Source organism: Hyaena hyaena, unplaced genomic scaffold, assembly GCF_003009895.1.
Source record: "Hyaena hyaena isolate Hyena2069 unplaced genomic scaffold, ASM300989v1 scaffold_109, whole genome shotgun sequence".
In the NCBI taxonomy this organism is placed as follows: domain Eukaryota; kingdom Metazoa; phylum Chordata; class Mammalia; order Carnivora; family Hyaenidae; genus Hyaena; species Hyaena hyaena.
The window spans coordinates 1123617-1148906 of record NW_024080740.1 but is presented as its reverse complement, the minus strand read 5'-3'; the positions used below and the strand labels follow the sequence as shown (position 1 = coordinate 1148906).

Below are 25290 nucleotides of genomic sequence, written 5' to 3'. Positions count from 1 at the left end.
AAAAAATATAAAGAATCCTACAACTGAATAACAAAAAAAAAAACAATGACTTTAAAAATGGGCAGAGGATATAGACATTTTTTTCTAAAGAAGACATACAGATGGCCAACAGATGCATGAAATGATGCTCAGCATCACTAATCATCAGGGAAATGCAAATAAAAACAGCAATGAGATATTGCAAGTGTTGAGAAATTTCAAGTGTTGGTAAAGATATGGAGAAAAGGGAATCCTCATGTACTGTTGATAAGAATGTAAATTGGTATAGCCACTACAGAAAACAGTATGGAGATTCCTCAAAATGGAACTACCATATAATCCAGGCATTCTACATCTGGTCATCTGTCTGAAGAAAACAAAAACAACAAAATGCTGTTTTGTAATGCTAATTTGTAAAAATGTATGAGCCCCTATGTTCATTGCAATGTTATTTACGATAGCTAATAATTGGAAGCAACCTAAGCATCCATCAATAAATGAGTTAATAAAGAAGATGTGGTATATATATATAATATTAAATATATATTATATAATAGAATACTACTCAGCCATAAAAAATGATATCTTGCTGTTTACAATGGTGTGGATACACATTTGAGGGTATTATGGTGCAATAAATCAGACAGAGAAGGACAAATTCCACGTTTTCATTTATAAGTGAAATATAAGAACAAAACAAGCAAAATAAAACAAAACCCAGACTCATAGATACAGAGAACAGATCAGTGGTTGTCAGAGGGGAGGGTGTTGTCAGGGGGTGCGGGATGTGAAATGGGAAAGAGAATCAAGAAGTACAAACTTACAGTTAAAAAATAAATAAGTCATAGGGACATAACATATGGCATGGGGAATACAATCAGTTATATTGAATTAATTTTGTGTGGCGGGGAAAAAACACGTTAAGCATGAGGACACCTGTAATGTGAGTTTTTCTGCGGATCCCTTGTAATAGTAAGTGTAGTTTTAGGACCATTGATTGAAAGCATGCATAATGATAAAGAGCTGTTGTGAATTCCGGAATGTTTTGACAATCGCATCCTATGACAATGGTCATAGCAGCTTTATTCACACTAGCCCAAAGCTGGAAGCAACTTAAGTGTTCATCAGTGGGTGAACAGATAAACTGCAATATAAACAAACAATGGAACATTAGTTAGCCTTTAAAAAGAAGGAAATTCTGATACATGCTACAACACCGATGAACTCAGAAGACATGCTAAGTAAAATAAGCCAGTCACAAAAAGGTAAATACTGCATGATTTCACTTTATATGAGGTTATATACAATAGTCAAATTCATAGAGATGGAAACTAGAATCATGGTTTCCTGGAGCTGGGAAGAGGGAGGACTAGGGAGTTACTGTTTAGTCAGTACACAGGTGTAGTTTGGGAAGGCAAACAAGTTCTGGAGACTAAAGGATGGTGGTGATGGTTGCTCAACAATGTGGATGTGCTTCATGCTACTAACCTGTAAATTAAAATGGTTAAAATGGAAAATTTTATGTGTAGTCTACCACACACACAGAAATTATATCATATCAGAGCATCATCTCAAAAGAAAAAACAACCAAAAACCAAAACAAACTCTATTTACTGAATCACAATCATACTAACTTGGCTGTTCTTGGGAAAGTCCCACTAGTTGTTATGTATAACCATGAGGTAGGGCACCATTATTCATTAGGTAGGGCCTCTTGAACTGGAACATTGAGATGGGGGAAAACTGCCCAAACTTTAACAGAGTATTCCTACCCCTCCTCAGTAGTAAAGACCATACATGCATGTCCATTCCAGAGAGAATCCCAAGTGTTACCTTCAGTTGGCACGTCCCCTTGGTTCACAGAAGACAGTGACTGAGTCATCCCCTAGCTCAAAGCATTCTTGTCTTTCTACTTCAAACCACAGAGAATTTATGTACTAAGATAAGCAGCTTAAGATAAACTGTCCTTGGGGTGCCTGGGTGGCTCAGTCGGTTGGGCATCCAACTTCAGCTCAGGTCATGATCTCACGGTTTGTGAGTTCAAGCCCCGTGTCGGGCTCTGTGCTGACAGCTAGCTCAGAGCCTGGAGCCTGCTTCAGATTCTGTGTCTCCCTCTCTCTGACCCTACCCCACTCATGCTGTCTTTCTCTCTCTCTCTCTCCCTTTCTCTCTCTCTCTCTCTCAGAAATAAATAAAAACATTAAAAAAAAAAAAAAAAGATAAACTTTCCTTGCAGACTACTGCATACCCTGGCCCCAGTGTGCTGCATGACTTCAACAGTTAAAAGTGCTTTCTTCGTGCTCTCTTAGGGAAATAGGAAATTATATATAACTACAGTTGTATTGGTATTAAAGAAAAATCATCTCGGTCTATTTTCACATACTTAATTCAGATCAGAAAAGACAATCTTAGTTATAAATTCCAAAAAGAAATCCAGAAGTAAAAGTGAAATCAGAGGAGTGACTAAGAAATAAAGCAATTAGAAATCTAAAGATCACATATATGTATGTAAAAAATGTTCATTGCAGTATTTTTGTCATCAGAACAAATTGGAAACATCTTGAATATCTGTCAGTTAGGTGATAGTTAAATAAATTATACAGCCTCCATTTTGTGGACTTCCATGGATTTCTTAATAAATTATGTAAGATAAAGGTGTGTAGGTGTGTAGTAGATATGGAAAAATCCTTAATACATACTGTTCAATGGAAAAATAAATCACAAAAGAATACATGTTATCTAATCACATTTCTTTGATAATCAAAATTAAGCATAGATTGAAATATACATATATCCTTTTTTTTAAAAAAAGAAACCTGACTTTATTTTTTTAAGCTTATGTATTTTTTTGAGAGAGAGAGCATGCAACATGCACACAGAGGGAAGGAGAAGGGAGAGAGGGTGAGAATCCCAAGCAGGCTCTGCGCTATCAGGGTGGAGCCCTACATGAGGCTTGAACCCATGATCCATGAGATCATGACCTGAGCCAAAACCAACTGAGCCACCCAGGTGCCCCTATGCATATTTTCTTAAATACTTTTTTAAAATAGTCTGAGAGAGTATATTTATCAATGGTTACCTCAGTGGTGGGAAGCGATGTACGGAATAAAGGGGAAAAGAAAAACTTAGACTTTTTTACTTCACTTATTTAGGCTTCTTTTAAATGGTTTAAAAATGAACATATATTATTCACATATTACTTGTTTATATAAAATTAATAAAAAGAAGTGAAAGGCAATAGCTAATCATTTCCTTACCTATAATGTCCCAATTTTTTTCTTTTTGCCTTATCCCATTTTCTCTCTCATTCTGCTCTCCTAGTATTGTAGGAATTCTGTCCTACAGAATTTTCAAGTCCCATCCAATGTGCTTTTATAGATAGGTCTTTATTTTTGTAACACTTAATAGAATCATGATACTATACATTTTAGGCCAGCAGAAAATTAATGAATTCATATATCAGGATCTTAGTGGGCATAGTAGTTTGCTAGGGCTACCATAACAAAAACCAATGATCAGGTGACTTATATGACAGAAATTTATTTTCTCACAGTTCTGGAGGCTAGAAATCAAAGATCAAGGTGTCAGCAAGGTTGGTTACTTCTGAGGCCTCTTCTTTGATTTTCAGATTCCCGTTTTCTTATTTTGTGTTTCCTTACCTTGTATTTCCTCTGTGTGTACTTGTCAATTTGTGTGTCCAATTTCCTCTTTGTTTTTTTTCTTAGAAACTCCTTTAAAAATGTTTTTATTTAAGTTTAGTTGACACACCATGTTACATTAGTTTCAGGTGTAAAACATAGTGATTTAACATCTCTAAATGTTATGCTATGCTCATCAAAAGTGTAGCTACCACCTGTCATCATACAATGCTATTATAATTCATTCTCTATGCTGTGCCTTTTATTCCCATGACTTACTTACTCATTCCATAACTAGAAGCCTGATCTCCTGCTACTCTTCACCCATTTTTCCCATGCCCCATTGCTCTCCCCTCTGGCAATCATAGGTTTGTTCTGTGTACCTATAGGTCTGATTCTACTTTTTTTTGTTTATCCATTTGTTTTGCTTTTTGGATTCTACATATAAGTGCAATCATATGGTACTTGTCTTTCTCCGACTGATTTATTTCACTTAGCATAATTCCCCCTGTGTCCAGCCATGTTGTCACAAATGGCATGATCTCATCCTTTTTATGGCTGAGTAATATTCCCCTGTATATATAAACCACATCTTCTTTATCCATTCATCTATTGATGGACATTTAGGCTGCTTCATATCTTGGCCATTGTAAGTAATGCTGCAGTAAACATAGGGGTGTCTGTATCTTTTTGAATTAGTGTTTTTGTTTTCTTTGGGTAAATGCCAAGTAGCAGAATTAGTGGATCATATGGTATTTCTATTTTATTTTTTGAGAGGCCTCCATACTGTTTCCACAGTGGGTGTACCAATTTCCATTCCCACCAACTGTGTACAAGAGTTTCTTTTTCTCCACATCCTTGCTAACATTTGTTATTTCTCATCTTCTTTATTTTAGTCATTCTGAGAGGTGTAAGATGGTATCTCATTGTGGTTTTGATTTGCATTTCCCTGATGGTTAGCAATGTTCCACATCTTTTCATGCATCTGTTGGCCATCTTATGTCTTCTTTGAAAATATTCCTGTTTAGGTTCTCTGTCCATTTTTAATAGGATTATTTGTTTGTTGATGTTGAATTTTGTTGATTACTACAGCTTTGTAGTATACTTTGAAATCTGGAACTGTGATACCTCCAACTCTGTTTTTCTTTCTCAAGATTGCTTTGGCTATTCAGGGTCTTTTGTCATTCGATACAAACTTTAGGATTATTTGTTCTACTTTTATGAAAATTCCTGTTGGTATTTTGATAAGGATTGCATTGAATCTGTAAATTGCTTTCAGTAGTATGGACATTTGAACAATTTTAATTCTTCCAATCCATGAGCATATCTTTCCATTTGCATCATCTTTGATTTCTTTCATCAATGTCTTATAGTTTTCAGAGTACCAGTCTTTTACCTCCTTGGTTAAGTTTATTCCTATGTGTTTTCTTCTTTTTGGTGCAATTAAATTTCTTCTTCTCATAAAGATATATCTCAGATTGGATCAGAGTCCACCCTAATGGCCATTGTTTAACTTGATCACCTCTTTAAATGCCCTCTGGAAAAATACAATCACATTTTAAGGGACCTGGGGTTAAGGCTTTAATATATGAACTTCAGGGGGACACAATTAAGTCATAATAGTGGGTAGGAGCTAAAATTTTCCTTAAGTGTTTTCACTTGTCCACTGGAAGAAACCATAGAGACCTTGAGTTCTTTAACTACAGGTTTGTGTTCCTAAGAGAGGATTCATGGTCACCTCTGGGCTACTACAGAGGAAAGGTCATACATAGAAAAGTCAACCTTGAGGTGAGGACCTTCTTGCTCACTGTTTCTCAAGGGAGATAGTGCAGTACACTGTGGTAGAGAGAGGATAAGTTTTAGAGTAGAGTGTTCTGCCACCTACCAACCCTTCTCTAGACTCCAGTTTCCTATTTGTAATAGGGGGACAATAATACCTGCCTAAGGTCAGGGCTAGCTACATCATTTTTAGCCCCAGAACAAAATGGAAATTTGGGGCCCTAGCTGGGATAGGGATGTTAATCTTCCCAACCTATGGGCAAACCAGGCAACCCTCATGGGATTATAACCTCCAGCTGGGACACTGGTGGTACCTGAATCAGAAGTGGGCAGGAGCCCCCCACCCCATGCCATTCATCCTAATTGCTTTGTACTTATGCCAGCTACCCTGCACTGAGATGCTCCCAAGGGTGCATGCCAGACCCTGATCCTCCATACACTCATGCTCAGGTCCCTAGCAGAAACTGTAGACAGTGGTGGAACATAGGCTTTCCTTTGTCAATATAACCTGGTTGCCACTCAGGAGGAGGATGGCTTATTTCCTATGTGCAGGGTAGAGATGGGGAAGGGGAGACCAGATGCAGGACTCAGCTCCAGATAGTAGGCAGTGGCATCCTGACAACCTGTTCAGTGAGGTGAGACACGAGGCAAAATGAGAGCCAAGGCTTCAAATCCCCAGAGCATACTCCATTGTCCTCAGACTTCACCTACAAAACACAAAGATAAGATTATTAAAAATGTCAAGACAGTAAGTGCAGAGCATTAAACCCCAAGTATAAGGCCCTTCTGAGCACCATGCCCTATGCAAATAAACTGACCATATGCCCATGAAGCCACCCTGCTCACTGATAAATAACCTAAGGAAGGCTTACTTGGCAGAGAGCCTGATACATGGTGTGAACTCAGAATAAGTGTTCTCTCTGTATTCCCATTCTTTAAAGGAAGCTCAAAATTATTCTTGCATAATCCACTGCCTTCAGAGGACTTCTGTCATTTATCAAGATGAGTTTATCAAAGGATCCAAAGAAAAGTAAATTATGCCTTCCCATCCTTTGAGGCCCAGTTTAATTTCAACTACTCCAAGAAGCCCCTGCTGTTGGAATAGCCTTTGTATTCCATTGCATGGAAGTTCTCCAAGAGCTTTGCTCCTTTATTAAACTCTTCATAGTCCAATCCAAGCATTTGTCTATGCAACCTATCATGCCCTGAGAGGTAGGTAAGTCTCATCTGATTCTATATTCTTTATAATAGCTAGCATATAGAAAATATGTTTGGGGTTGAATTAAATTCAATGACATTGAAATTTATTTGATTAATTCTAAGTAAGCACTTTTCCAATTTCTGAATTTCTTGTTTTCAAATTTGGTTGTACATTTCTTAAGTAACACTAAGTGATCTAAAGCAAATATAAGAAAAAGCCAAAGCTCTAAAAGGGGTATAAACAAATGCTAGATTTTGTTTGAGATTTAGGAGAAGTTCTAGTCACAAACAAAATTTTCTTACCAAACAATAATTAGTGAGATTAATAAATTCATAAATTTAATTCAATTAAGTCCAAGACATTAAATGATATTCAAATGGCCAAATTATAAGGCTTTCATTAAGTTTTTATTTAGGAAAAATTATCTCTTCTATCATGCCTGTAATATCCTTTTCAAAAATGCATGCATACAGACTTGAAGAGAACTTAGAAATATCAAAACACATTGATTTGCCAGGAAAATGGAGTTGTGGGAAAATTATTCCTTTACTGACTCTTAAGTAATACATATAGAAAATAAACTAAAATAAAATATTTCTACTCATATTGCTACTTACTTTAGTTCTGGAGTAGTTACTTCAAGAATACTCCTCCTCTCAGGGTACCTGGGTGGCTCAGTTGGTTAAGTGTCCCACTTTGGCTCAGGTCATGATCTCATGGTTTGTGAGTTCAAGCCCCATGTTGAGCTCTGTGCTGAAAGCTCAGAGCCTGGAGTCTGCTTCAGATTCATTCTCTCTCTCTCTCTCTCAAAAATAAATAAACATTAAAATTTTTTAAAAAAAGAATACCGGTCTCCTAGAAGGTATTTTTTAAATATAATTTATTGTCAAATTGGTTTCCATACAACACCCAGTGCACATCCCAACAAGTGCCCTCCTCAATGCCCATCACCCACTCTCCCCTTTCCCCTACCCCCCATCAACCCTGTTTGTTCTCTATATTTAAGAGTCTCTTGTGGTTTGCCTCCCTCCCTTTCTGTTTGTAACTTTTTTTCCTCTTCCCCTCCCCCCATGGTCTTCTGTTAAGTTTCTCAGGATGCACATATGAGTGAAACATATGGTATCTGTCTTTTTTTTTTTGACTGAATTATTTCACATAACATAATACCCTCCATTTCCATCCACGTTGCTGCAAATGGCCAGATTTCATTCTTTCTCATTGTCAAATAGTATTCCATTGTATAACCACATCTTCTTTATCCATTTGTCAATTGATAGACATTTAGGCTCTTTCCATAATTTGGCTATTGTTGAAAGTGCTGCTATAAACATTAGGGTACTATTCAGAGTGAAATAAGTCAGATGAGTACCATGTCATTTTACTCATATATGGAATCTAAAAAGCAAAACAAATGGATAAACACAGAATCAAATCTATAAATACAGAGAACAAGTGGATGATTGCCAGAGGGGATGGTGGCGGTGGATGGAAGAAGAGTAGGAGATAGAAGTGTCCAGTGAATGAATAAGTCATGAGAATAAAAGGAATAACATAGGGAATACAATCAATGATATGTAATAGCATTGAATGGTGACAGATGGTAGCTATACTTATGGTGAGCGTAGCATAACATAGAGAGATTTTGAACCACTCACTTTGTTTTACACCTGAAACTAATGTAATATTGTGTGTCAGCTATACTCAAATAAAAATTAAAAAAAAAAAATAAAGGAATACTAGTCCCAAAGAAAAGACCAGAGTTTTTTGTTTTGTATTGTTTTTATTTTCACTCCATGGTCCAGATCTGGCTCCCTTAGTATAATTTTTGGTGCATATTTTCCAACTAAGAATGTTCTTTATCAGTGATATACAATGTTGTGTATTATATCATGTGTGTACAGAATGATTTGACATTTGTATACACAACAAGCCTAATTAATTTGTTATGAAGTTAATAGAATACTATTGATTATATTCCCCCTCATGTTGTACATTACATCCCCATGATTTATTTATTTTTATAACTGGAAATTTGTACTTCTATTTTTAAATTTTTTAAATACTTTATTTATTTCTGAGAGAGAGGCAGCATGAGCAGGGGAGGGTCAGAGAGAGGAGATACAGAATCTGACGCAGCCTCCAGGCTCTGAGCTGTCAGCACAGAGCCTGACACGCGGCTCGAACCCACAAACTGTGAGATCATGACCTGAGCCGAAGTCAGATGCTTAACTGACTGAGCCACCCAAGTGCCCCCAGAAATTTGTAGTTCTTAATCCTTTTCATCACCCCTCACCCCTTGCAACTTCCTTCCCCTCAGATAACCACCAATCTAATCTCTGTATCTATGAGTCTGTATTTTGTTTTGTTTCTTTTGTCTTTTAGATTCCACTTTTAAGTAAAATTATGTGATATTTGTCTTTATTCTGTTTGACTTATTTTAATTATTGTAGTAATCTCAAGGTCTATATGTTTTGTCACAAATAGCAAGATTTCATTCTCTGTATGGCTGAATAGTATTCATGTGTGTGTAAGTGTGCACATTTATATCACATCTTCTCTACCCATTCATCCGTTGATAGACCCTTAGGTGTTTCTGCATCTTAGCTATTGCAAATGATGCTGAAATGAACATAGAGACGCATATCTTTTCAAATTTGTGTTTTTGTTTTCTTCAGATAACCAGAGGCAGAATTGCCGGATCATATGGTAGTTCTATTTTCAATTTTTTGAGGGACTTCCACAATGTTTTTCATAGTAGCTGCACTGATTTACATCCTCAGCAACAGTGCATGGGGGTTCCGCTTTCTCTTCATCTTCACCAACACTTGTTATTTCTTGTCTTTTTGGTAATAGCCATTCTGAGAGATGTGAGGTGATATCTCATTGTGGTTTTGATTTGCCTTTCCTTGATGATTAATGATGCCGAGCATCTTTTCATGTGCCTGTTGGCCATCTGTATGTCTTCTTCGGAAAAATTTCTATTTATATCCTGTGCTCATTTTTTATCAGATTATTGGGGGGGGTTGTTATTGAGTTGTATTTCTTCATATATTTTAACTAGTTAAAATTCATCACATTTGTAAAGAAAACAGGAATAATAGAATTCCCTTAAAATTGATTTTCTAATATTCTTAAAACTAATCAATTTCTAAGATTAAAAGTATTTCCTATTAGTGTCTTAAGAAATCTGAGATTCCTATGAACATTCACACCTTTTTAAAACAGACATTTGGCATGTTATTCAAATTCCAGTCATTATCCTCATCAATTGCTGTCCTCAAGCCTACTTCCTGCCAGAAGAGCATAAACTACCAGTTGTAGTGTTTCCTAAATTTGTAATTAAGTCACCATATCAGGAACGCCTTTGTAGAGTTGTCTTGGAAGATTTTGTTTAGGCAAGGCCTAGCCATTTGTAAATATCCTTTAATTAATTTATCATAAACCAGCTTATTCTATTTCAGGCCTTAAGCTTAAAGTAGGATTTCTTATAAGCCAAAAACATTCCTTGTAGTTTGAGAGTCCATTGGCATATATTAGCTTGTGGTCTCTGCTCCCAAGAAATTTTGGCAAACCTCACTTGCAAGAAAAAAAAAAACTCACAAAAAACCACATCTGGATTCAATTGATTGGACTTTAACCAGCCTCCATCGCAGTATGCAAATAATCGTCCTCTGTGGTGTGTACTTCATGGCTGATAAAACTGAGGTGTTATATTCTCAGAGCCCCAAATTTCTTTCTCATTTCCTCCCTTCCTCTGATAGCAAAGCCTTTCAAACATACAACAGTCTTCATCCAGAATACATCTAGAATGCTGGCCAATATTACCTAAAAACATCAATGCGGTACTGCACAATGGAAAACAAGCAGATATGAAATTTTGTTAACAAGTTTGCTTCATTGTGAAGCAAACTGACTTGTTCCACCACTTCCATTCATGGGTAAAGAGCAGACTTAGAACATGGACACAACTCTCTCTACATATCTATTTTTCTCACTTAAATTCCTCACACTTTCATACTGATCCATAATCTCTCCATTTGTCCAGAACATCAAAATGTCTTTTTTTTTCATATATACTGGTCATCAATCTCTTCCCTTCTTTCAACTCTTCATTGCTTTCTATATTTTGTTTTAATGATTTGCTTATTTTTATGATCTCTCTTAAGATGTCTAAAACATGTAGATTGTTTTAATACTTGGAAAGTAATTCAGGATACCCAAAGAAAGTAAAGTAAAAATTTTGGCATTTCAAAATTTCAAGAATACCTGGTAATCTGAGTTTCCTAGAATCTGGAGCCAGATGTGTTTAATCATAAACTTGAGAACTTGAGGACAGCTGATCAACATGATTATATATCCCTAATTTTAGTTCTAGATGTGAAACAATATGCCTACAAAAATGTTCCCATCAATAGTCTCTACATTGGATGCTAGTCCATTTGAGAATTCAAACTCAGATATATCATCCTATTAGTTTTGCTGACATTTATCCCCACCCCCACACCCCAATTCCAGTTCCACGTGAATTTAACACAGGTGCAGACTTAGGCTGAGCATAAGGGAGCAATTTTCTGATTCATTCGTGTAAGACCCTGAGGGAAAGAAAGAACAAGATATACCAAGGTAATACTGCATTGTTAAAAAATTAACTTGCTTTTCTACTGAGGCAAGAATACCCATATCCAAATGTTTAGATATGTAAACTGGTCCTCACATACAGTTCTTATCTCAGCACAGTGTGATAGCAGTTTAAAACACTCGTTCTTAAGAAAATGATTTTAAGGGAATATAGATAGAAGATTGTTTTTCTGCTTTTTTTAAGGGGGAGAGTCAACCTACATTGTTGTTTCAGTTCTACTGGGGGCAGGGATACAACAGCAAAAGTAGAGTGAACACTCCCCCCAGGCACATTGCTCTGCAAAAGCCACTCTTGTTCTAAAAGGAAATGGCATGTTGAAACACATTTTTTATTATTATTTATAGAAATTCTTGGATTTTATTAGTTTGGGGCTCAGTGAGTCTTCTAGCTGAACTGTACAGTTATTCAGTGCCTAGAAGCCGAGTTGAGGGGGGGGGGAGACTAATTAGCATAGTTCTTACATCACCTCTGGAAATTCTGTATTTGCCCTCAGGATCCACATTGCTGTGTCTGCTCAACACTGTTAAATATGACAAGGTCAGTAACCCTGTTTTTGTAATAAATGAATGCTAACAAACTCAGGCTTCACACACATTGTCATTGTTTAACAAGGTCACCTGAGTTAACTGAGAGCATTATGCATGTAGAGTGCCAAGAAGACCCCATCAACAGTCAAATATACAATGTTATCATATTAGCATAAGTAGTGGAGCAACAGATGGCCCAGCTGTGAGCAAGTCAGACTTATCCCAAGACTCTGCACCAACAGTTGAGCCATACGAAGGATTTATATGATGGCCCAGAGGATGCTGGACAGGGAAATGGGAAATGAGAATTTTAGTCTTAACTTTGCCTCTTCCTTTCTGAAGGCTTAGTTTCCACAGCAATAGGAAAAGTCAGACCAGATGACATCAAAAGCCTTTTTATGCCTCCAAAGCCATGATTCTAAGGCAGTCTACAAGGATAAGTGCATTGCTGGTATGAAATTCAGTAGAAAAATATTCTTAATACAATGTGTTTTGTAGAACAATAGGCTTCTATTTTTATTCCTTTGGCATTTGACAGAGAGGTAAAGAAAGCTGAATTCCAGCAACTCTGGTTACCTCAGGCGGTGTATGTGCAGGAGCTTAGAAATCTGTACACATTAAATAAAGTGATGACTGACATGTGCTCCTTAGGCCTTGCAACATCATCAACACTAGCACACAATCTACTTAGCACCTTTCCTCTGAGAAACTCTGTTTAGATTTCCAACAGGAGTTTGTGACTCTCTTTACAATTTTAGTGAAACAAACATTATTTGATCCATTTCTCCAGTTTGAGAAATGGAGTCACTTCCAGTTTACTCAGTGTTGGGATAATTTTAAAACTGGTCAACAATGACTTTTTAAATTTATGTTGTTCAAATTTGCTTTTTTTCTGTAATGCACACAAAAAACAATTCATAAATATCAAATAAATACTATTCCAGGATGGAACTATAACACTTGCCTAGAAAGAAGAAAAACCAATATTCTATAAACGTGTAACAAGTTTCTTTTGGTGAAAGGAAGAGGAACAAGAATAAAAGAAAAACTGTCTAATGGAAAAGTACTATGAAGTACATAGGTTGGCATATGAATAAGACAAAAAGTATGAGGGAAAGAGTGTTGCTTTTAAATCCATTTTAGTATAAATAGACATCTTAGAAAACAATTTATTTTTAATGCAAATTGTTCTAATGTTATAGTACAAATTTCCTTTACATATCATATTGGTTAAATTATATCTTTTCAACCTTAATTTATAATGTTAAATTGTAAATGTTTGTAATGGGCCTTTTAAATGCTTGATGCAGTGTTATTATTCCTCAGCAAAACATTTCTCAAATGTGCAACATTATTTTAAAATAAATCCCTCAAGATGAACATAGTTGCTGGAGTCCCTTGAAATTTATGACACTTAAGAATAGACGTGTGTTTCTTCAGTGCAGGAGCTCTTCAAGGGAATTTTTGACTGCTGATGCAAACGTTAGTAAGCAATGCACTTGTTTGGTTAAGACTTTTAGCCTTGACCTCCGGCTTTAAACCCTTGTCCTTTATTAATCACGTGTTTCCTGAATCAAAGAGAATATTTTTGGAGAGGGAAAATTGTTCTGGGACTGAAGGAGTGTTATATACCAAACAGACATGCCCAGATGACAAATAACCCCTGCATGATAGCCAGGGTTCATCCAGCTGGTCGGCCCCATATTTTGTGATTGATGGTGTTGATGTTCTAAATAGGCCTAAGATGTGCCAAGTATAAGAGCCATAACAAAGTCCTTCAGATTTATACTGTAGATAGAAGGAGGAAGCAAGAAGGCATGTTCCCAGCACATGGCAATTCTAAGAATGGTGTCATGATTACAAGTAACCTTGCAGAGTTTGTCTGGTTTCTTTCGAAGTTAAACAAAAACTATTTGCTGGTCAGGAATGAATAGGGTCACATAAGGTCTGTCTGAACCTTATGATTACTAAAATGTTTCTCTGTAACTGAACACCTTCTGAAGCTAGGATAACATTGGACTCCATTGTAGAGATCAATACACTGATTTTTCCTTTGCCTTTTGAGGCTTCTAAGAAAATAAGAACAGTTATTTGCTTTAAACAAAACAAAAAAAAAAAGAAAAAAGTGACATCATGACATATACTGAAGCTGTTAAGCACGTGAAGTAAAAAAAAAACCTTAAAGATTATTTAACCTAATCCTATTTTCTGTACATTTAGGAAAATGAGATGTTTTTTTAATCAAAGAGAGTCACAGGAACTCTAGTTGTTTATTTTTTGAGGCATTTATAAACAATCCTTAAAAGTACATAGTATATGAAAAGCCAAAAACTTGTAGATGAGCTTTTCAAGAAGAATGATAATGGTAGCACTTAGTATTTTTAAATGAATATTAAATATAACTCATATGCATAGGAAGCTGTTATGGTGTTATTTTATGAGACTTTCATTAGTGAGAGATGATATCCTTATGTTTCTGTAGCAATTATATTTGTGAACCTTCTCAGCACTGAGGAAATAGATCCCGGGAAACTAATTCCCATTCTTCATCTCCTTTATCAAATTGCTTTTACTAAATTGCTTCCACTGGGCGCTTTAAGAAACAGCTCTGGAAAAGTTGTTCCTGGGATTGATGTAAGCATGTTGCTCAGGACAATTTCTCTGCAGATTCTTTGAGAAACTTCTTCCTAATCTGAGATAAGCACAGCCATGCAAAATGGTTGTGCTTATCTAAGACAATATACTTTATCATAAAGACCTGAGGCACACATAATTGAGGGCATTTCCTTCTTTACTTTGGACATTAAAAAGCATGGAACCTAATTTGAAACCCATCTTTCACAATAAAATAAGGCTTAACAGTTTTGTTCCTAGTTCATTCCTGGATCCATTGGCTGTTCCTATCATCTCTTTTCATTGAGAGTTTCTCACAAAATTGTGTTATCTTACTGTATCTGTCTTTGTGATTCTTAAGTTTTCTGGGAGCAAGACTATTGATTAATTGGTGTTTTGGTTCCTTATGAAAACATATTTCAAAAATTCCGGAAGAATTTATAAATGGAAAAACGAACAAAATGCAAAGTTTGTTGGATAGACATGAATAGTACTATGATTTAATGTAATAGAATATTTAAGATCAGAATTGTCAACTACTCAGATCATACAAGGCTTATGTTATCATTGTTAGTGTTAGATTTCTATTACCTAATTTGAGAACAGTTTTACCAGAGAATCCAGTTAGATTCTGCTCCCTAATTTTTATAATATTTATGATATAAATGGGTTTGACTATATCTAGAAAGCTAAAATTGGTAAATACTGTATGCAAGTGAAGAAAATCCAATCATGATGTTATCATTACATTTTTATGGCTCATATCAACAATGTTTGTCATAACACTAGTAAAAATGTTAAAGGGACCAGGTAAAATACAATCATTTATTATGAAATCAGAAATCAACTGGTAATATGGCACATTTGGGAAGGCATAGTGATTAAAATGCTACAGAATTGCCCAATTTTGAAAAATACTCATTAGATAATATGTAGAATCTGATAACTTGCCAAAATCAGACACTAATGTATTATAGTTACTTATTGCTAATTTAGAAAATCTTTAAACTTGCAAGTCAAGGGACATTTTCTCAGGAAAAACACCCATGGTTCTAAGGATGAAATACTCCTCCTCACTTAAAGAAACAAATGTGAAATTTCCCCCCTATTGTAGTTTTGAAAAATATAACGTTACAGTACTCTCTTTGGTTTTATTTTCATTTTTGGCACATTGCTGTTTCTGTTATTATGGTTGTTGCTATGTTTAAAAGTGCTTTATATTTGCCCATTAGCCTTCACTGCAGCTTTTCAAAGCTGGGAAATATCTAGTTTCTCATACCAGTGAACAAATACATAAACTAAGATACACACTTAGATTCTTTTTTCATTCGTTATATAGCAAGTACAGAGTGTAGCCAAGAATAAAGTCTGTGACCACATGACTCAGGACAATTCAAAGTGAGCTTGGGCTCAAGTCTCCATGAAAGGTGTGGGCAATCCTGGTTAATTAGACCTAGCAACATAAATACATAGGGGTATGACCAACAAAAAGAAATTCTGCTTCGTGCTCTATTCTGACTGGGGAAATTTTGAATCTCTAAGTTATCTTCCAATGATTTTTGATACATATTAAAAGTGAAAATAAAGTCTCAAGAAATCTATGCCGTCTTTTGCTTAAAAACCTTCCCACTAGCAAGAATGTGGATTTAGTCACCACTTATCACGGTATAACCTAAAGCTTCACCCATTGAATCCTGAACTTTTGCACCTCTTCATATTAGAATTTTGACTTCTATCATGTTTGTCCAGTTCATATATTTATTTTTAGCAACAGATGACTTAGTTTTGAAGACAACAGATGTGCCCATTCATCAGATCTATGTTCTCTTCTCCTCTGAATTCTACTGATTTCCTTCTTTTATCAGGGCTCTTGTGACTGCTAGTGGGTATGCTCAGTTATTGAAGCTGCAGTTGCTCCAAGTTCCCTGGAAGCAGGGATTATCTATTAATAGTATTCTTAAGGATGTTTGTTTCTTCCCAACTTGCTCAGAAAAAAATCTGTCCCCGTTACATAACAGGCTGGGAATGCTTGACTCTATTTGTTGCCCTAGGTTTGCTCAGAACACTGCTATAACCACTCCCTTCTGTGCTCTCCCTGTGCTAAAAAAAGAGGTTCCATTTTGTACCTGAGAGTAAGAGAGAGCAGGAAGGCAGGTGGAGTGGCTTCTAGAACAAAACTAAATTTTCACAAATACACATCGTGATCTCACCCACTCCACCATCACTTTAAATAAACACCCTATCATGATACATCCTCTTTAACAATAGTATGTATGTATGGACCAGCTATTAGAGAACTCCTCATTTCAGACTAGATTTTGTTTTGCTTAAGGGTGAATGTTTCATTTGAGTTACTTGTCAATGTTGATGGAGTGGCTTCCGCTGTACTAAATGTCTACCTGCTTTCATTGTTTCACTTATGATGACTATAGAGTCACCAATCCCTTAGTTCTTCCCATTCCCTAAGATATCTTCCTCTGTTCCTGGTTTTTTATTTGTTTTCACTTCCAGTTATATTGTGTGTATGCTGTCTCCCTGAGCATTTTCCTCAGAGACTCTCTACTATTATTCCAGAGAGCCTAAACTTCTATCTGTCAAAATGGTTAATACATAAGTATTAACGTCCTGTTTTTTATATAGTAATTGAAAGGTTGCCTGCTGTGCACAAGACTCTGTTCTGCTAGCCTGGAACCCAACTGGACACAGCATTTGCCAACCGCCTGCCGGGAGCGACCGTGCACTGAGATAGAAGGTGAACTCCGTCACCCACAGGCATTTGCCAGTGTCTGATTTCTGTGATTCAGGCATGTACCTTTTAAAGGCTCTTCATCCAACTGCAAATCTTCCCTTCACTCATCCACTTGTTTGGATTCAGAAGATAGCACTTGGTACAAAGAGACATATTCCCTAATAACGTTTTATTCTTTTCTGTCAACCACCCTCTCTTTAATTCCCTGCATGTGGTGAGCTTACTCGAAGTCCCTCGACTATATACCCTGAGCCCATATCCTTGAATCTTTGTGTCCCTTTTTACCATTATCACTCCAGAGAGATTTTCTTTGTAATTTGGTCAGCTCTACAGACTCGTCCTTTGTAATGGTGTGTATTAATATCCTTTCCTTTCTATAGCATCCTGTAGGGTTTTCAAAACCTTCTGATTTTTAGCTTTTCTTCTGTGATTTTCTTATGGTTCCATTTTGCACTTGTTTCGATACTTTCAATCTGATTGACACATCTGTCAAGATCAATTTTTTGACCCACTTTCTGCTCAGCTTCTAGGATTCGCTTCAGCAGTACACTGTGGTTTATTCTTCCTTCTTCACTTTCCCTACTATCTAGATGACTGCAGATGATGAGGGCTGCTTTCTCATCATGGTTTTCACAGCCATTCAGGGCTTGAGAACTCTTGCAAAGGTCTAAGATATTTGCATCTGTAACTTTTAACTGCCTTAATGAATTTACAAGGGTTTCTCTTCTCTGCAGTGAATAAACTTCTCTTGTCCTTTACCAGAACACTCAATTTCATAATGATTTCCATGCTGTTTAGTTCCCTCTGTTTTTTTTAACCTTATTTGCATAGTTTGTACTAATATGTCAATATGCATGGCTTGTGTTTTAACTGTCTTATTCTCTATGCCTCTAAGATTTTAAACCATCCCCATGGGTGATGAGTTTGTATTTCCCTTTCCTCCAAATTAGAGTTTTTGTCAACACAATGCCTATTCATTCAAATAGATGTTTTAGGCTTGAGCCATAAACATAAATATTCTTTATCTTGTATATGTTGAAAATACCCAACCCTAAATGTGTAACTTCTAATTTTGTTAATTTGGAGAACTGCAAGAATTATTTTTTCTGTCTTTGAGACCCTAGAAGATCATTGTTTTCAAATATCTTGCATTTTGTGACTCTCCTAAAGCTTAAGCCCATTTCTGACTAATGAGGGCAATCAGAGTCTCTTTTATTTAATAGCCTTGTGTGTGTTTATAGACTGTTATTAAGTCTCATTTCCATTTTATTTCCTCTCAAGTGAAATACCCAGTGCTCTGCACCTATTTTCCAGAGGGTGACTTGTACAAGCCCTTTATAATTTTATTTTTCATTCTCCTCTGAGCTCTCTCCTCTGAGGAATTTAGTGCTCACTCTGCCTCTGTTTCTCAGTCTGCACTTAGTGAGTTATCAAGAGCTCATATCTCATCATATGTCATAAGAGCTCCGTGGTAGATCTGACATCCCAAAGGTTCCCTCTGGGTCACCTGGTTCCTTTAAACAATGATCTCCTCCAACAGGCATTGCTTTGCAAAGTAGTAGACATCAAGGAATGCAGCCTTCCATACCCATTTGGTACTGAAGAAGCCATACTACCCTTTGCAACTAGAAAATGACCAAATTGCTTATGTATTTAGAATTTTTAGCAAAAGATTTCTTAGTTGGATGGGGGTTGACATTCTCATACGAAGTAAATCAGAAAACATCTCTTCTTCTATCAGACTCTGCTCAGTCAATTCAATCATGCTGCTGCCATTACCAGAACCCTCCTGGGTTCTCAGAGAAATGATTTGGAACAGAGAAATTGCTGTATCTGTTTTGCCAATGTACAAAAGAAATATATAAAACTGAATGAAAAAGAGGGAGATATAAAATAGGAATGATTAAAAAGGAAAGATAGCTGAAAATAAGATATAAAGTCCCGCTAATAATAGAGAGAAATTAGGTGACATGCAAATCCTCTTCTCAAAACACCCTTGTCTAAATAACCTAATATAAACCTTTAGGTTTTCCATGAAACCAAAGAGATAAATTTTTTTTCTACCAAAGGAATGATGTTAAAGAAGCTACAAAAATTCTTTCCAAAATAATAGCAATTATGAAATTATTAGGAAGCAAACACTGATCTTCTATTTTCATCTAGAAAGGGGCATACTCCATGTAAACTTTGAAGGACTTAGCTTTACATATTTGTACCTTGTTTTACTTTATTCTACCAGATTGAGAATTAATTTACTGCATCATTTTATTGATTATCTTTACTTATAATGATATTGGATTTTAAATTTCCAGTGATGCTGGAAATAACGATGTTGCAAAGATTTTACACCAGCCCTCCCATCTAGATTAACAAAGGAGTTGGCACAAGTATCTGAGTACCAGTCTAGGATCATTTTGTATAGAGAAAAAATCAATAACCAACAAACAAACTGGCCAGTATAACAGAAATTTTGCCACTTTTTAAAACTTCTTGTAGAGGAGCATTAGGCTAGGTTGCTGTGGCAGCTACCAGGGTCCCATCAGCTGCAGTGGTAGAGGTTCTAGAGGATTTGATTTGTCTGTATTGATTTTCATGAACACTTTGATTTTGGTGGTAGAGATTTCTTTGGTGTGAGTAGTTCCTATCACTGTCCCAAATCCTGTCCACACTCCCATGGTGATTGAACTCTTTCAAGGGCCCAAATCAAACCCTGGTCTTTTTTTTTTTAACTTTTGCAGTCTCTTCTAATTAAGGCCTCGAAACAAGTTTACAGAGACTAGGCTAGAGGTGTTTGAGAGACAGCACCCAGTGACGCATTTGACTGTATTCTTCCCTGATGAGAGCCAGCCAGAGTACCATAACAGTTACATCCATCTTTGCCTTTCTCCTACCTCCATGCAAATTTCCTGCATTACTAGGAACATCACATTCTAAAGGCCAAGCTGGGCCACTATGTCCTCTCCTGACTTGGAAGTGTTATTCCTGGTCTCCAGGAGTTCCAAAGCTCTCTACACCAATTCCACAAGATCCTAGTGACCTGCCCTAATAATCCTAGATTTGCTGAGGAATTCACATATACATTCCCAGAGTACTCTTTCTACAAAAGGAGAGTCTGCATCTAAGGAGACTACAAAATGGGGCTTGCTGTTTATGAGAAGGCAAAGCAAAGACTGAAGTACCCATTCTCATTCCTTGCATTTATATAGCACTATACATATTAAAGAATGCTATCATTTTACTGATCTCTGTTTTGTCTCCACAATTACCCTGTGATATAATTAGGGACAAAAAGATTAACTTTTCAAACTAATGAACCTAAAACTCTGAAATATTAAATAGCTTGCCAAAGTTAGCTTCTCATAAACATGGACACAAAAATCCTCAACAAAATATTAGCATATCAAATCTATCAATATGTAAAAAGAAAAATACAGCATGAGCAAGTGGATTTTAAACTGGGACCTTAAGGCTGAAGTTCTCTAATGTCTGAAAATCAATCAATGTGATCTATATTAATAATACAAAAAAAAACCACATTATTATATCAATTGATGAAGGAAAGGCATTTGATAAAATTCAACATTGATTCCTGATAAAATCTTTCAGCAAATTAGAAATAAAAGGGAATTTTTTTCAACCCAATAAAGGGTATCACAAAAACCTACAGCTAATATATTTAATGGTAAAAGATTGAGTACCTTCCCCTTAAGATGGAGAACAAAGCAAGGATCTCAGTTATCACCACACACTGCCTTTATAGGAAGGCCAGAAAAAGAAACAAAAGGCATATACATTATAAAGGAAGAAATAAAATAGCTGTTATTCTAAAATGACATGATTATATATGTAGGAAATTCCAAAGATTCTAAAAACATCTTCTAAAGTTAATAAGTAACTTTAGCAAGATTGCAGGATACAAGGTCAACAGGCCAAAATCAATATATTCTATATAGTAGGAATGAACAATTGGAAGCTAAAACTTTAATACATGTAATTTATATGTAATTTAATAAATGTAATTTATACATGTAAATTAAATACATGTATATTTAATTTATCATAGCTTCAAGAAAATATTTAGGTAAATCTAAAACATGACAGAGTCTATATGCTATTACAAAAAGCTGATGAAAGAAATCAAAAACCTAAATAAATATAAAAACAGTCTTCATGGATTGGAAGAATAAAAATACTAACAATGTCAAATATCCCCCAAGCTAATCTAGAGATTTAATGGAATTCAAAATTGCAGAAAGATTTTTTTAAGGTACAGAAATGTTTATTCTAAAATTTACTCAGGAGGACAAAGAATCTAGAATAGTTAAATCAATTTTGAAAAAGAAGAATAAACTGAGGAAATCATATTAACTAATTTTACAACTCGCTATATAACTATAATAATTAATACAGTGTAGTATTGATGAACAGAGAAGTCAAACACAAAGATCAATGCAACAGAATAGAGAACATAGAACTAGATCTCACATTGAAAAATGGCCAAATGATATTTTAACAAGATTACAAGGACAGTTTAATAGAGAAAGGATCATGTATCTAACAAATGTTGGATCAACTGGGTATCCATATGCTCAAAGATGAACACCCTGCCCCCAAATAACCACATTTTTTCCTTATGTCATGGAACTCTTTGCGGAAATGTCATCTTCTGTATGGGACCTACGGGACCACTCTATTTAAAAGAACATCTCTTCCTGCATCCCCTCTCTTCCATTTACATCTTAGTATTTCTCCATGACACTTATCATTTTCTAACATAGGATATTATTTATTACACATTACACTTATTTCCTGTCACCTCCAACACACACATGGATGTAAGTCCTATAGGGCAGAACTTTTTCCTGTTTTTCTCACTAATGCATCTTCAATGACTGGCACATAGCAGATTCTCAATAAAATTTGTGGAATGAAGAAAAGAAAACAAAGGATGGAGGAAAAGAGGTATGGAAGGAGAGAAAAGGTTAATTTCTCATTAGGTAGGTGAGGAGAAGGGGAGGACAAGGAGGTATCACTGGAAGAGCCAGTGACTTTGCAAAGGCCAGTAAACTAGAGCAGTGTGAATGCTCAGAGGGAAAGAGCACAGGATACAGCCAGAGTGGGCACTGGGAACCAGCCTTAAATGCCATACTGAAGAATTTGGTCTTTATCCTTATGTTAAAAGCATTTATGTGGCTGAGAAACATGAGGATATTTGTGTTTTACAAAGATCACTCAACCCAAGTTTGGAGAGTGAATTGGGTGAGGTCAGTGGGCTAGTTAGGAGGAAAATTGTAATCTAGTAACTAGCTATTTAAGCAGAAGTGATAATGGCCTGAACTAAGAGTGTGGCAAAACTGGCAGCGCAAGGGGGCACATATTGGAATTATTAGTACAATCAGTAGGACTTCTATTAAATGTAAGAAGGGCAAGAAATCAAGGATGCCTCCTGCCCCACCCACCCACAAGCTTCTTCCTTGTGCCTCTGGAAAGGAGAGCACAGATGAATAGCTTTAATGGAAGAGGGTGAGTCTAATAGCAAATCACTTACAGTGTCATGAACATACCACTCTTTTGCATCTCAGTTCCTTTAACCATTTGAGGCTGTTATGCCCAGGATACCATTTGTATCCATCTTGCTGACTCCCATCTTGCTTAAGTTTCAACTCAGAATGCTGACTCAGCTTTTAAATATTATTAAAAAGAACTTGGTGTAACTGTCAAAAAAAAAAAAAAAAAGACAAGATGTAGGAACTGATAATGCAGTTATTGGGCAGCTTATGGATATGGGGATTGATCCCACTTAAATAGCAGACATTTTCCATACCAGCAGGAGATTTCTGTCCCAGAAATATGTTATTATAATGTAAGTGGCCCACAAGGCTCATACTGTTATAATGAGTTTACACAGGACTCACTGAGGTTATAAAAATAAAAATATTAGCTTTGTACTGTCAATGCCAAATGTAAATACAGTCCTTCTATGTGTTCCCTTGATATTTGTCCTTGAGCAAGTTTCTCAACCCACTTTTGCCCATGTCTTCTTATCAAAAGGGACAAAATGATCTCTAAGGGCTATTCTAGCTCCAAAAATCTGGGATTGTCCTTTTCTTTCTCCATGAAGCAGTCAGAACAGGTATTATGCATATTTTACAGATGGAAAATCAAGGCTCAGAGAGGAGACTTCCCTTTGAGCAGAACTGAACAAGAGCTGACCTCTTCCCACTCTGATACCTGCTCCCATGAGCTGCCCATCATCCAACAATTGCAACATTAAAAACAATCATGTATTTAAAACCAAAAGGATAACTTGATTTTAATTAATTTTTGAATTTTACCATGCAATAACAGCAAAATGTTTGCTCTTTTGCAACTAAGATAAGCTTACATTTAGTCTGGGGTTTTTGGTTTTGGTTTTTTCTTTTTCTTTTTTTTTTTTTTTTTTGGTTGTTTCAAAATAGATAAAAGTGTTGACCCAAACTTAACTACTATGAGAGTTTGTACCTTTTTTTTTCTTATAAGAAATAAGAAAGAAAATTGGGTGTTTATATAGATATTTACATTAAGGGGATCTTTTAAAATATTTTTAAAATGTTAAATATTGGGGTGCCTGGGTGGCTCAGCCAGTTAAGTGTCCGACTTCAGCTCAGGTCATGATCTCACGGTTTGTAAGTTCGAGCCCTATGTTGGGCTCTGTGCTGACAGCTAGCTCAGAGCCTGGAGCCTGTTTCAATGAGTCTGTATCTCCCTCTCTCTCTGACCCTCCCCTGCTCATGCTGTCTCTCTCTCTCTCACTCAGAAGTAAATAAACATTTAAAAAATTTTTAATGTTAAATATTAAGAGATATTATAGAGTATTATTGGTTTTGAAAGTGCCATAGTGCCATAGTTATTTTTTAAATATGTGAGTTGTATATGTTATGTTTTTAAAACTTAAATCTGATTGTAAGAAAGTTTCATAGTAAAAAGCAATATTATGACAAAAATGAAACTATGGATCCAGGAAGCTCAGAGAACACTAAAACTCTACACTTAGGCATATCATATTGAAAATGCAGAAAATCAAAGGCAAAGAGAATCTTGAAGCAAGCCAGAGGTGGGAGAAATACCGTTTTCATAGAGGAGCAAGGAGAAGAATTATATCAGACTTCCCTTCAGAAATCATGCAAGCAAGAAAGAGCAAAAAAAAACCAACCTGGAATTCTGTATCCAGTGAAATTATCCTTCAAAATAAGCTTTTACAGAGAAATGAAAATTAAAAGAATTTGTCACCAATAGATCTGCCTGGCAAAAAATGTTAAAAGATACTCTTCAGAGAGAAGGAAAATGATGTAAGACTCAGATCTACATAAAGAAAGAGTATTAGAGAAGGAATAAATGGAGGGGCTTCTCAGTTCCCTTCTCTGAGGTCCAGGAGCCATGCCTGGCAACTGGACCCCCCCCCCCCAACCATGCTGAATAATGCAGACACAGCATAATGGATTGTTGGCTGAAAAAGAAAGAGGAAACAACTTGCTTTCTTTTTTTGTTGTTTTTTGTTGTTGTTGTTGTTTTTTATTGAAGTACAATTGACACACAATATCATATCAGTTTCAGATGCATAATGATTCAACAATTATGCACATTAAGAAACTCTCATCACAGTAAGTGTTGTCACCATCTGTCACCATACAAAATTACTAAAATACAACTTGCTTTCTTGACCCGCAGCTGAAACCTCTGCACTTAAAGATACAGAACTGTATATAACAAGCTCCCTGGCTCATGGAAGATGGAATCTACTGCAAAGAAACTGAACAAAACTATAAATGAGAAATGAAAATTTCTTATGATGATGAAAGCTATCTTCCTTTCAAATTTATAGATGCAAATAATGCACCTTATTATGTCTTATGCAACGGAGCGTTTTCATATATCATGATGCCAATTAAGTGGTGGTATTATTTTCTAATAATTCAGAGTTTAGAAAAAATAATTGAGTATTTTAAGTGTAGATTATGAGCTCTTTAAAAGTAAAAAATTATCACACTCTTCAAAGTAGAAATGAAAAGGCCACTGAAGTACCACTTAAGTTCTAATAAGGTAAATATCACTCACTCTAACCCACATAAACAAGAAACCCTTTGGGATCCTCCCTTTTTATTTTATAAAAAGTAAAAAGTAAAGAT

The 25290-nt window shown here is 35.9% G+C and overlaps 1 long non-coding RNA gene across 2 annotated transcripts; it reads left to right on the top strand.

Annotated features, from left to right (window-relative positions):
- Positions 1 to 1213: 1213 nt before the first annotated feature.
- Positions 1214 to 24929, top strand: LOC120234436. Of its 2 annotated transcripts, XR_005529092.1 has the most exons (4): positions 1214 to 1244; positions 6338 to 6608; positions 11730 to 11773; positions 24833 to 24929. It is a non-coding gene; the product is annotated as an uncharacterized LOC120234436 (long non-coding RNA). The 2 variants fall into 2 exon arrangements; XR_005529093.1 differs by lacking the exon at positions 6338 to 6608 and having other exon boundaries at positions 1215 to 1244.
- The last annotated feature ends 361 nt before the right edge of the window (positions 24930 to 25290 follow it).